Source organism: Pseudophryne corroboree, chromosome 7 (assembly GCF_028390025.1).
Source record: "Pseudophryne corroboree isolate aPseCor3 chromosome 7, aPseCor3.hap2, whole genome shotgun sequence".
NCBI classification, from domain to species: domain Eukaryota; kingdom Metazoa; phylum Chordata; class Amphibia; order Anura; family Myobatrachidae; genus Pseudophryne; species Pseudophryne corroboree.
In genome coordinates, this window is record NC_086450.1 from 466,850,486 (window position 1) to 466,863,877 (window position 13,392).

A 13,392-nucleotide genomic window follows, 5' to 3' on the forward strand; every position below is an offset into this window, starting at 1 on the left:
AACAGACACCCAACCAACTTTTCAAACATTTGCATTCCCCCCATAATCTGTACATATGGATTTTTTTAACAACCAATCTGAAATGTACCTGAAGTGTGTAGAAAAGGAATAGAAGGAGAAGTCTGGAATATTTAATCCACCTATACGTTGGAGCCTGGTCAATTTTTTAGGTACATTCTGGGCCCCCCCATAAGTAGTTTGACATATATTTATTAATATTAATGATGTCAGGCCTACTAAGGGAACATGGGAGCATTTGGAGATACAGTAATAGTACATTTTTGGGAATATCACACTATTCAATACTGCAGCTTTCTCTAAGAGTGAAAGAGGTAATTTTTACCAGGTATCCAGTTGAGATTGTATTTTTGATATTAGAGGCTGAAAATTTGTTTCATAGAGTTTATGGGGGTCTCGTGTAATGTTGACTAAATATTTGTTATGAGATGGTTGGACCATATATTGAGCTAGCATTGGGAGCTTCATAAGTGAGGGAGAGAGGTTCGTATTGGGTAGAATTTTGTATTTATTAATGTTAATCTTATATCCAAAAATAGGGCCATACGAATTAATGATATCCATGATCAAGGGTATTCAAAATAAATAAAAGTATGTTGTCTGCGAATAAAGCTAGTTTATACTCCGCAACAAGTATAGAGAATCCATGAAAGTCTGGAGACGATCTCAGCGCTAGTGTGAGGGGTTCAATTGCTAGAGCAAATAGTAAAGGGGACAGGGCACATCCCTGACAGGTGCCTTTTCCAATGGGGAAAGGGGCAGAAAGATATCCATTGCATGAGATTTGAGATGATGGGTCAGTATATATAGTACGAATAAATGAAATTAAAAGCGGAGGAAAGCCAAAATTAGACATACTGTAGTTGAGAACAAGTGGGACCAATGAACGAGGTCGAAAACTTTTTCTGCATCTACTGAGAGAATCAATTTAGGAGAAGAAGCTGAGGTATCTGGCGAAAAAGCTTGTGTAAGTGCAAGGACTTTGCGGACATTAAGTACAGAGTGCCTGCCCTTAATGAAGCCTGCTTTGGTCCTGATGGATTACTTTTAAGAACAATTTGTAGTTACAATTCAGAAGAGAAGTTGTTCTATAAGACTCAGGCTTGGATAAGTCTCTCCCTGATTTTGGAAGTACTTTTATAATAGCTGAGTTGAAAAATGATGGTAATGAGTTATTTACTGGAATGAAATTAAATATGGAGACTAATATGGGCCAATATGATCTTTAAACATTTTATAGAATTTTCCACTAAATCCATCAGGAACAGGTGCTTTAGCCAGTTTTAGAGCATTTACTGCTCACATGACTTCATCTAGGGAGATAGATTGAGTTAGAGATGATACTAGATCCGGGGGCAGTGTAGGAAACTGAATACCTGCCCAGATATTAGTAATTTGCTCTGTAGTGAGAGTAGAAAGAGTGCTAGAAGGCTCTAAAAAGATAGACGATGGGGGGAAGGAGTACAGATCCTTGTAGAAATCACTCATCATGTGAGTGATTTGCTTATTGGATGTTAGGGAACCATCTGGAAGTTTTAAGGGATAAACCTACATTGGAGATCTTGAGTTATTCAGAATAGTAGTAAGAAGCTTACTAGTTTTATTATTAAACTTGTGATATTTGTAGTTCGCTACAAATTGATATTCGTCAGTTAACGATCGTAGCAATTCGTCGATACGAGACTTGGCAAGGTGGTATTTTACTTTATTAGCTTGAGAAGGGTTTATATAATTTTTAGTTGAACCTTTACAGAGAGAAGATTCGAAGGCAATAATTGCTCCTCTAAAAACAGATTTAGCAGACATCCAATATAGGGATGGATTAGAGGCTAGTAACTCTAAATGTAGGGGAATTGTAAAGATGGGCTGGAAATCTCCAAATTTTGTAGGGGGATTTGTCAACCTGTAATTTTAGGGAAAACATACTAAGGCGTGGTTAAAACATTGAACTTTATGTTGGAATCGGATACTTTTGGTAGAAGAATCGAAGATATGCATGTAAAGTCGATTTGGGAGAAAATATGGTGCACTGCAGAGAGGCAGGAAAATTATCTTAGAGTGGTGTGTAAGGCACACCATGTATGAACCAGTTGTAGGGAAACACAATAAAAAGGGGATTACCAGTCAAGGGAGGGAGGATACTCCCTTACATGGATGGGACTTATATAAAGTAGAATGAGAGACCAAGTTGAAATCTCCACACATAATTAATGAATTTGAAGATTTAGGGGAGAGGATTTTAATTATCTTTCTAAAGAAAGGTCTAGAGTAGACGTTCGGGGCATATACAGTACATATACAATAGTATAAGGTACATTATGTATATTCACTGAACCGATGACATATTGACCCTCAATGTCAGGATGTACCGATACAACCTCCAATGGCAAAGATTTAGTTGCTAGTATTACTACCCTCTGGACTTTGAATAAGGAGCAGACGCTATGACTTTCCATTTCATCATTTGGAGTTTAGTAACCTCTGAATTAACTAAGTGGTTTCCTGGAGGCATGCTACAGTATATCAAAATTCAGTCTAAACTGGTATATTAAGACTTTCCGCCTTTTGGCAGGAGAATGAATGAATACCTCCCATATTGAGGGTACCAATTTTCATTGAACAGTAATATTCAGGTATGCAATATTAAGCAGGCATAAGCAACAAAATATACTCTAGGCTTCTATATAATAGGGGGGAAGGGAAAACACACGAGGAAGACAAAGCACAAGTTAGACATAGACAAGAGGGACATGAAAACATGTAACAGAAGCATGGTCCACATGCTAATAGGGCAACTGTACGTTACTACAACAATGGACTTCCAATAGTACAAAAAAAATAATAATAATAGAATATACTGTTGAGTAAACATTAGAAACTACAATGAACTGGAGCAAAACAGTTGCACCTAGACCCTTAGTAGAACAAAAACATGTCCCTAGGTGATTTAGGTATTCTTCAAATGAACATTAGTAATATAGGTAAATTATAAATGTGCAGTGACATAAGGAACTAAGAATTATCCTGACACATCTAGTCATATAAACTGTAATGAAAAAGGGGATAAACATATCAGGGGGAAAAGCAATAGTTGGATTTCAAATAGTATAACATAGCACTTGTGAAGCGTCAGAGAGACATAAAAAAATTATCAGTATTCAACGAAAATAGATATGTCCTAAAATTGTGGATAGAGAGCAACCCTAGTAAGAGCAGCTAAGTGCACCAAATAGTGAAAATCATGCATATAAAGCACATATAAGTAGTAGACAGCTTATAAAATAGGCAGTGAGACTGCTCTATTAATAGAAACAGGGTACTTTTGTCAAACAGAGGTATCCAACAGGTAGTCATTTCAGGGTTGAGTCGCCGGAGGGTCAGAGATATCCCCTTGATTCTCCCAGTTATCCTCTTTGAGAAAGGTTAGGGCATCATCAGGAGAGAGAAAGTCGTAATGTGTGTCATTTATGAAAATCCTGAGACGAGCGGGGTACGAGGGCGAATTTCTTTTTTTCAGAAACCAATCGAGAGCACACTGAAGAGAAGGCCTTAAGCGCCCACATAAGTCCTGAAAGAGTCTTATCCACTTACCCTGCCAGATAATATCCTGCTGTTTACGAAAAGCCTTCCAGAATGCCATTTTATGAAGATAATTTAAACATCCGAAGAGGGTAACTCTGGGACGAGTATCCTGTGGTCTAGGTGGGGGACCCACTCTGTGGACTCTCTCTACTACGAGATCTGTGCACTCCACTTCGATATTTAAAAGCTTGGGCAGGGAGACTGTGATAAATGTGTTCAAGGCGGGACCTTTGGTGGTTATCACTCTGCAGCATTTTAATATCATATTGAGAGTTAGCCATATCATGGCTCAAAGAGCCTATTCTGTTTTCAGCAGTATTCACTCTCACAGTGAGATGACAGAGCTGGTGCGTGATGTCTGAGACAGTCTAAGCCAGTAATGGGGTCATTGTCACTTTAATTGCCTCAACAATGTCTCCGTATGTGACCGGAGAATCAGCTGCAGTAGGTCAATGTTGTCTTGTGCAGCTGCAGCCTTTTTGGGAGCTGGAAAGGGAGAAGCCGCTTCAGAAATTTGGGTGGGGTGTGTGCAAACTGAAATCTGAATTGCAGTGTAAAAATAAAGCAGCCAGTATTTACCATGCACAGAAACAATATAACCAACCCAAATCTAACTCTATCTGCACATGTTTTATCTGCCCCACCTTCAGTGCACATGTTTTTGCCCATTAGAAGAAAATGTTGTTTTGCAATCAACCTTGAATTAAGCCCTATATACACTTTATACTGTACATTAACTTTATTCAGGGTGCAAACCCAAACACTTTAAAACCTTAGAACAGACATAAACTTCCATTCTTACCTACCAATGCCAGGTACATAACTAACTTCAGCACCCCCAATATGCAATAACAATTTAAAAGAAAAAACAAAAGAAATATACTGTATGGTACAACTACAATAGGCCACATCTCTAAACAAGCCTTCTGAAAAAAAAAATATGGCATCATCATTAAGGGACTCCATCTGGTGATCAGTCGTAAAGTGGTTCAAACCATTAAAAAAAAACATATAACAACCAGCGAGTATATAGCAGTATATATCCACATTAACTTTACACCTAGTTTCATCAACGCCCACAGCAGACTTTTCTACATGTTGGGACACAATGAAACAACACACCAAATGAAAAAAATTGTCACACCTTTAAAAATATCCTTCAGATGCAAAATGGTCAGTCATCAGTGCAGTGGTATTTCCATCAAAGTGCAAAACCAGGTTCTGAGACACACCCCAAAGGTTCCTACTAGCCCAAGAGAAAAAAGTAAAGTCAGGGGCTTTACTCACCAAAACATGTAAAAGGTTTCCACCACCCAAACTGTCAGAGTGTGAAACAAATGCATCAGCCATGCAAACACCACAACCACACAAAACCCAGCAAACAAAATGGAAAAGAATACAGGGGGGGGGGAGTTGACCAGGCTCAAGGTAAAGTCAAAATATAAAAAAATGTGTACATAAAATATAATTGTGCCAAAATATTGGAAAAAACTAAAACCCCTTGAAGCTACCACACACTAGTACAATAAACATCCTGAGCCTTTGTTCATCTTCATGAAGGTTTGCACACTAGAATTGTTTCAGGCCTAATATTTTGCTTATAGCAACCTGAATGCCAGTGACCAAGCACTTACTTATATTGCTAACTTACCAGCAGAGGCAGCAGACACGGGAGCAACAAGGTAACATGATTGTGCGCTAAAGCCAATGGGATGCAGAACCAAGTACATTATATGATGCAGTGCTTTAAGACAGACCCATACTGATACTTTTGTAACATCCTTATGTATAAGACAACCATTGATGGAAGGTTGGACAGCAAAATATAGACAGGCAAAGAACTACAGAGAGATGTAAGTGTCCTTTCAAGCTAAAAGTGAAATCCATTTATCCCAACCTAGAAGGTTTCTCTTGGAATGCCTAATTTCCAAAGAACTGAAGAACCACTTACCAATACATCTTGGAACAACAGTGATTCATCTGCTGTCTCAGATGGGGCAAACAGCTCACCTACTTGAATTTCCTCATGGATGGCAGTTGCAAATTCCAACCAGAAAATTCAAACTCAAAATAACAGATGCTATCCAGAGAGCCAAGCAAAGAGGGAAGCAAGTTAGCATTAATGGATCGAAAAGATTTGTCTGCAATGACCATGTTGACAATCAATTTCTGAGGTATCCCTTACCTTAATATTAACCCTAATGCTTACCTAAACCTTTACAATCAATCCTACTGTATCCCTAATGCAAATTTTAACATGTTTCCATAATAACATGTGACATGTCATCATATTGTCAATGTCGATGTGTTAGAAGTCAACATTTTCCAGATGTTGTTATGTTAGATGATGAACTTTTAACCCTATCAACATCATAACTGTTGACTTTCTGGCATCAACATTATGAATGTTGAAATAGTGAACATTGACATATATGGACTGTATACCTGTCAGACTGCTGATCCAGGACAACAAGGAGCAAACATAGAGATGACTTTGACAAAAAAACTCATGGCAGGGTTGGGGGTGCAATAGCTGCATAAAAAAAGAAATGCTATTGTCATATTGCTATACTATACCATGGCCGACCTTGCCCCTAATAAAAGTGATGATGCCTGCTTTCCCTACTATGATCTATGGCAGCAGAAAAACCGTTCCATTCCACCTACAAGTATGAATAAAAAATGCTTGGGGCAAGATCTCTGAGTTATGGTTAATGCATGCAGGTCTAACAACCTGCCTAACATAAGTAGGAAAGGTGTCAACAGGTAGTGCAGCCACAAAGCAAATTCCAAAAATCTAGCTATCAGAATAGAATAAATAATTGTATTGGGTGGGGTTTTTTAGGAATCTGCACTGGTCCAGATTGTACAATGGTTATCATTCAATTTGTATATATCATATGTGACCAAATGTATTTAAACCAACATAAAGCTACCGACTTCGCCTAATAAGGCTTTTGAAGTAGAACAAGGTTGGTGGTGCTCCCAGACATCCGTACCAAAACAATCTGTTGAAGGGTTGTTTAGCAAAGAGGCAAAAAAGGGGGACTATTGATAATGTCTCTCAGGGGCACGCTTAAATTCTATATATTAATAGAAAGATAGAAGGTTGGATAGGATATTGTAATTTATAGGTAGGATAGGATAAAACTTAACTTTTAATCACAGACGAAAGGATGATAAAATTATTGCTGTGCGTCAGCAATAAGTGTTAAAACAAGTATTAAACAACAGAATGATGTTGACGATATAGTAATATGTAACTCACTTATATAAAGAGGGTGACAGAAAGTTTATCTGTAAACCCACTGATTTGTAAGTGAGTATTGATGTTTAACGTTTGTCAGAAGCGAAAATATAAATGTTCCTATTATCTCTATGAAGTTATGATGTTATATACACTTATATATTCATAGAAGAGATAATGGGAAACCGGCTTGTATAAATCTGGACTCCTAGAGAGTGGGTCAGCTGCGGTAATGGATTGCAAGATTAAACTAGAATGAAAATTTGCTGATCAGCGGAAGGTATATTCCTTAGTGATACAGTACCCGGTATTCCCAGAGGGTCACCCTTTCTTGTACTGACCAGGCCCAATGCTGCTTGGCTTCCAAGATCAGGCAAGATCGGGCATGTCCAGCATGAGATGACTGTAGAAAGTCAATAAAATACCTGTCAGCATAGACAATGGCCACTGATGGGGCCAATTCAGGAAAAATTATATAATAACTGATATAGGTCAATGACCCGTAGGTCGCCCTCAAAATGAGGTGTAAATAGATTGGGGGGGTCTAGTAAAAATGGAGAGGTTAATTTCTCTCCCCTCACAAAATTTATTTACACACACAAAATGACATGTTAAATGGATGGGTGGATTTGAAAAAGACGGGGAGGTTAATTGCTCTCCCCTAAAGAATGTCACAGAATGAGATTGTAGTAAGAGCACGTGTGAATTATATCACAGATAGTCCAAGGTGAGTTCTTTCCAAAGAAAAATGAAATAAGGACTATAGTGAGAGCACCTGCTCAAAAGCATCCCAATTATTCCATAAACATGCAACCTGAGTTGTTGGTGTGGAAATTACAGTGGGAGATGGTGACAGTAATGCACCTGTGCTGTATCATACAGAGCATATGGATTCAAAAGTTACAGCCCACAGATTGCCTGGACGGTTAATTATAAGTAAATGGTTAACCATAAATTGCTGACAGGCACAGTAATCTGAGACTTGACATGGAATCCAGTATGAACACTAATGAGAATTCATATAGACTACAGCACAAAAGCTGCAGGAGCAGCTGTCCGTCTGTTCTCTAACTTCACACATAATACAGTACAATGGTTGATAAGAATTAACTTAAATACAATAATTTGTAAGAACAGCTTTACATTTGTACCAAGAGGACACATTGATATTGCACTGCTTGTCTCATGAATAAATAATAAATAATTGTCAACCCAGGTCACGTTTCTAGCCTGAAAGGCAATGTCACAAGATATACATCACAAAAACAGCCCATCCAGGAAACAGATGGCTGGAAGAAAGGTAACCTTGCTGTAGTCACGTTAAATAGCACTTCTAGTCACACCAAGTCTAACGATGGGTATCTTTTTTTATTCCAAATTTCGATCTTTATCGTTTTGCTATGATTTCCATGAAAACACAGTATCACAGCATTTTGTATGCAGATACAGGTGCAGTCTCACACAGTATATAGGCATGCCACAAATAATTTTAATCAGCAGAGTCTGCTTGTGCATCTTCATCTCAAAAGTGATATGTATAAGATGCATTTTTAGCAAAAAAAGATCCCAGATGTTAGCAGAGCTCCGTGGGAACTGCCGGCTCACCCACACCAAGCATCTCTTGGTGCATGGCGTATTGAGGCTAGCTGTATAAGCACACATCTATATAGCACTGCATAATAATGGCGTGAACAACCCCCAAGTTTTTACAGCAAGACACAATATTAGCATTTCGTAAATGACTAACTCAGAGCTCTATGGCAGCCATGACTAGGAAGAGCTCAAGCAGCAGAAGATTTCTGGTAAGACTCTTCAGACCCTCTCATACAGCCAGGGTATCATGCACCAAGAATCATTGAGATATGTGCCAAGCCCAACGAAACACTTGCATACATAAAGAGTTTGAGCTTTGAATTTAGTTGGAAGCCACCACAAGATTCCTTTAAATCAGGAAAGACATTAATCCACTGACAGCCGCTGAAAATTATCTACAGTATATGAGAAATGGTTAGCTCCAAGTTCTGCATAGAACACCCCCTTGGAATCACTCAGCAGGCAAAATTAAAGAGACCTAAGTGGTGCTGCTTATGACACAATGTTGCCAACAGCAAGAGTAGAACTCAATGCTCCAAGCACTTTTGTCACGTGTCAGATGACAACTATAGGCCACAGTGTCAATTTTGATTTCCAGGTGCAAAGGACAAGTCCTCAAGCCCTCCGTCTTTACAGATGCAATGAGAATGACAAACTCAGCAAAAGCGCCTGAATAGAAAAGAGAAAATCTGTATACCAAGGACCCACATCTGCCAGCAATGACATAACAGTGGAGAAAGGAACTGAAATACTGACATTAAGTGCAGAAGACAGAACAGTCTATAAGAAGGCATTTATCAATTATATGGACATCATCCATATGAAACTGTAGAAACCAGTAGTAATCTGGATGTAGAAGCTGATTTAGTATCAACTTTAGCCATCAAGTTGCCAGCACTGAATAACTTGATATGCTCAAAGGCACTGTCAAGAAACAACTAAGTTACATGACAAAATGCAACCAGAATGCCATCATTAAGAGATGCACACACTGTAAATGTCAAATGCTGGGAAAATTCTAACCTTACCCAGACTCTACTTTTGCATTACACCTACCAAGCTCCAAGCCAAGGGACCAATCATATGACCCTAGCCTACAGTACATCTGTCATTACTTTCTCCATGATCCCTGAGTAAAGCTCATATGTAGACCACAGATTTGTGGGAAAACTTTTGGGGATGTTTACAAAAACAGGTAAATGAAAACCGTAAAATAAGCTGTGCCTGAAAATCTCAACTCTCACCCTGTCCATTTACTATGCCAGACAACATGTGAAGACATCCAGAAGCATGTGCAAAAAAAACTCTGTCCGGAAGGACATCTGGGGCAATACTGGCTCTAGAACAGGAGCACTCCTTAGCTGGATTTTTCCATATATTTATTTATTTTATTACCAGTTATTTATATAGCGCACACATATTCCGCAGCGCTTTTACAGAGAGTATTTGGCCATTCACAAAAGTCCCTGCCTCAGTGGAGCTTGCAATCTATTTTCCCTACCACATGTACACAGACACATTCACACTAGGGTTAATTTTGTTGGGATCCAATTAACCTACCCGTATATTTTTGGATTGTGGGAGGAAACGGGAGTACCCGGGGGAAACCCATGCAAGTACGGTAAGAATATACAAAATCCACACAGTTAGGGCCATGGTGGTAATCAAACCAATGACTTCAGTGCTGTGAGGCAGTAATGCTAACCATTACACCATTCGTTCTATACTGCCCCATACAACAAGGGCAGAAATATATCATAATTGTAAATTCAAGTATGACACAAGGACTTTTTGAATTTTGAAAAATTGTCTGTTTTGGGTAAAAAAATAAAGTACCACAAATTGAGGAATTTGAAACCAAAGGGGCAATGGAGGTAGGATATGTAAATTCCAGTAAGACCTCTATGTACAGTATATACATTCAATAATAGTTCCTTCAGATTGCATGCAATGGAACGCCTCATCATTGGAATGCCATAAAGAGGCACATATACGGGTGGTCAATACATGAATGAATCGATTGAAATCGAATCAAATGACCATTGTTTTTAACTCACTTATCCCAGATAAAGTAAGATTTGATTTTGAAATTGATTTAAAAATCAGATTTGATGTTGTTTGTTTTTGACGAGTTTTTTTGTTTTTGGTTTAGGATATCCATTTCAAAATCACCTATAAAATTGAATACAAAAACAAAAAGAACTACCTATTTTATTTCTATTGGTCCAAATGCAAGATTATGCTGTGGTTCCTTTAATTCTGGTTTGCGTACATATCCGATTGTGGGGCATCTGCGCATGCACACAACCTGTTCAATGCATGTGCAGAGCGGGTGCTGTGTTGTTGCACACAGTGACCCCTAAGCCGCAGCCTGTCACCGTATGGGGGTGAGGAATTCAAAGACACAGGAGTGATGTGCACTGTGTCCATCTCCGAATGAGGCCCATAATTCGTACACATTGCCAATGCACATGCACATCCTTCAATAATCTGCAGCTCTAGTAAATCAGCAGCCACATACTGTAGCATGACATTCTGAACAGAGATTCTAGAGGCATGCTACAATACTTAAGTATGGATTTGCAGGGGCACACAGCAGAATGAACAAAAAACAACAGCGAAACACCTTCGTTATTGCCACCACTCCCCCATTAACACTCATAAACATTGGCATAGTATCCGTCATCTCTACTTTTTTAAGCATCTCACTTACAAAACTCACAGCCAATAGAATGTTGTGCAGTAGTTAAAATTGCCTGGTTGTTATTAGTCTATTATTTGGGGGATTTGCAGATCAATTTTGTGTTAGACTTGTGTGTGATTTTCAGTTTGAATGTTAGCAAATCAGGGGATCCATATATTTGTCTATGTAAAAGTACGGATGTTTTGCCAATATTCTATTTTGAGTGAGATTTGGTTTAATATCCTATTTTACAATCGCATTTGCCTTCAGTAAATCTCCAAATGGAAAGTTGAATAGAAATCGAATATAAAATAACACAAAAAAACAAGATCAAACTTTAATAAACAAACCCAATTTAGCGTCTAAGAGGGACAATATTTAAGGTGAGCTGTTCTCCTTGTGAACAAGCCCTCCCTGCAAAACATACTTTAAGGAGCTTCCCGGCGGTCCTGCTACTTGCGCATGGTGGACCGCCCGACACACAGGTCCAGTATGACACGCAGTGGCACTAATCATTAGAGGCTACCTCATGGACAATAGCCTATACTCTCCATAGCAACCACACATGTGAAGGATTCATACAGCTTGGAGTGAAATGGGTATTCATATTGTGACTTGGCAGACCTAGGGTTATTACCCTTTCTTCAGGGGAAACGGTTCTTGCATTTGGCTTTCAGAATTTATGGTGGTCTCTTGTGCACTGTGACCTGTATACCTTATGACATTGTCTTTGTGTTTGTTAACACTGTTAGGGGTTGATACTTAAATTAGTAGCACAAGGCCACACTCGCAATTATTTGAGATACTGTCCCCACTACAATGGAATTTAATATTTTAAGCCATTGTGACAACAGATACTGTATCCATTTGTGGTATAATTTGTTTAGTTTAATTTGTTGCACGGCTCCATTGTAAGGTACATTGTTTCTCTCTTATATAGAGATACGGTTTCCACCAGGGTGGAACTAAATTTTCAACTCAATGTTACAAATGATATTGTATCCACTTGCGGAGTGACCTGTTTAGCTCAATCTGCAGCACTGTTTCTTTGCAAGACATACTGTCTCCTCTGTATACATGTTTTTTCTGGGCTCGATAGGAGGGAAACGCAAGTAGTTCTCTCACTGGATACTCTGACTATACTGCCATCATCAGAAAGCAGAAACAAAGTAATTCACCCTGAATCCAACCCTTCTGCCTTTTCCATTGGCTGGTGTAGACTAGGATCTCTCACCCCGTATAGGCAGATGTGGGGCAGCAGAATCCCCAAATCACCCCAGTAGCCATACCTTCTATTCCATAAATGAGTGCCGACATCCTGTTGGACATACTCTGAGAAATTAGAGATCATTGTATCTTTATTGACAAGCTTATTTAGAGTACCTGTGTGTCTATTTTAATACATGTATGTTTAGAATAAGTGTTTGTCTATATTTCAACGATTTTAAACCAAACCCCTGCATTCTGGTATTTCTAGAACCTTTTATTGTAAGAAATATTAAAGGTTAAGTTTTACAGTTAAGAGTTTTTCTGTTACATTTATCATATCCAATTTACTGTGGTCAGGCATTTAAGAGTTGCTTCCATATAGAGAGTTCTTTCCCACCTCTTCATGGGTGTTTCTTTTGCTCAAACTGTTTATCACTCTCTGGCAGCACCACCAGATATTACATTATAGTATATACACTTGTAACAAATGTAACTCAGTGGTACAACACCTGACCCCCTTGTATCTATCCTTGATTCGTCTTATCAATTTTCCAGTATGCTCAGTATTGTCCTTTTTCTACAATATTTAAGGTATCGGGATGCAAAGGTAAAAATATTTTAGGTCAAATACACCTCTTCCTGATCTCACCACCATTTCTGAAATTTCTAAAAGTGCTTCCTGATCTTTTTCACATACTTGCCCTGATGCATACATTAGTGAACCTATAAGTGGAAACCACAGAATGCCAAAGTATTTTTCCAGTGCATCTCACCACCTGCAGTAGGTGAGCCTGAGATGTCCTTACTAGAAGCTACTGACCTCAACTTACACTAAAAGCATCTATGGATATGCCTTCCCTTCTTATTAGGGCACTCATTTACCCACTAAAGTAAGGACGTAATAAAGCTTGAGACTAAATTGGCCAAGCAACTCACTGGAACATCATAGCTGAGGTTTCAAGGAAAAGCAGTCAAGTTATAAACCATGACCATCTGATCCAAAACAGAAGAGAAGAAACAAAAACATCCACAAGAAGACTGCAAATTGAGCCTACTAGGA

At 38.6% G+C, this 13,392-nt stretch overlaps 1 pseudogene; it reads right to left on the reverse strand.

The window, feature by feature from the left end:
• Positions 1-7,139: 7,139 nt before the first annotated feature.
• LOC134946268 (5S ribosomal RNA) lies at positions 7,140-7,258 on the reverse strand (annotated as a pseudogene).
• Between the last annotated feature and the right edge of the window lie 6,134 nt (positions 7,259-13,392).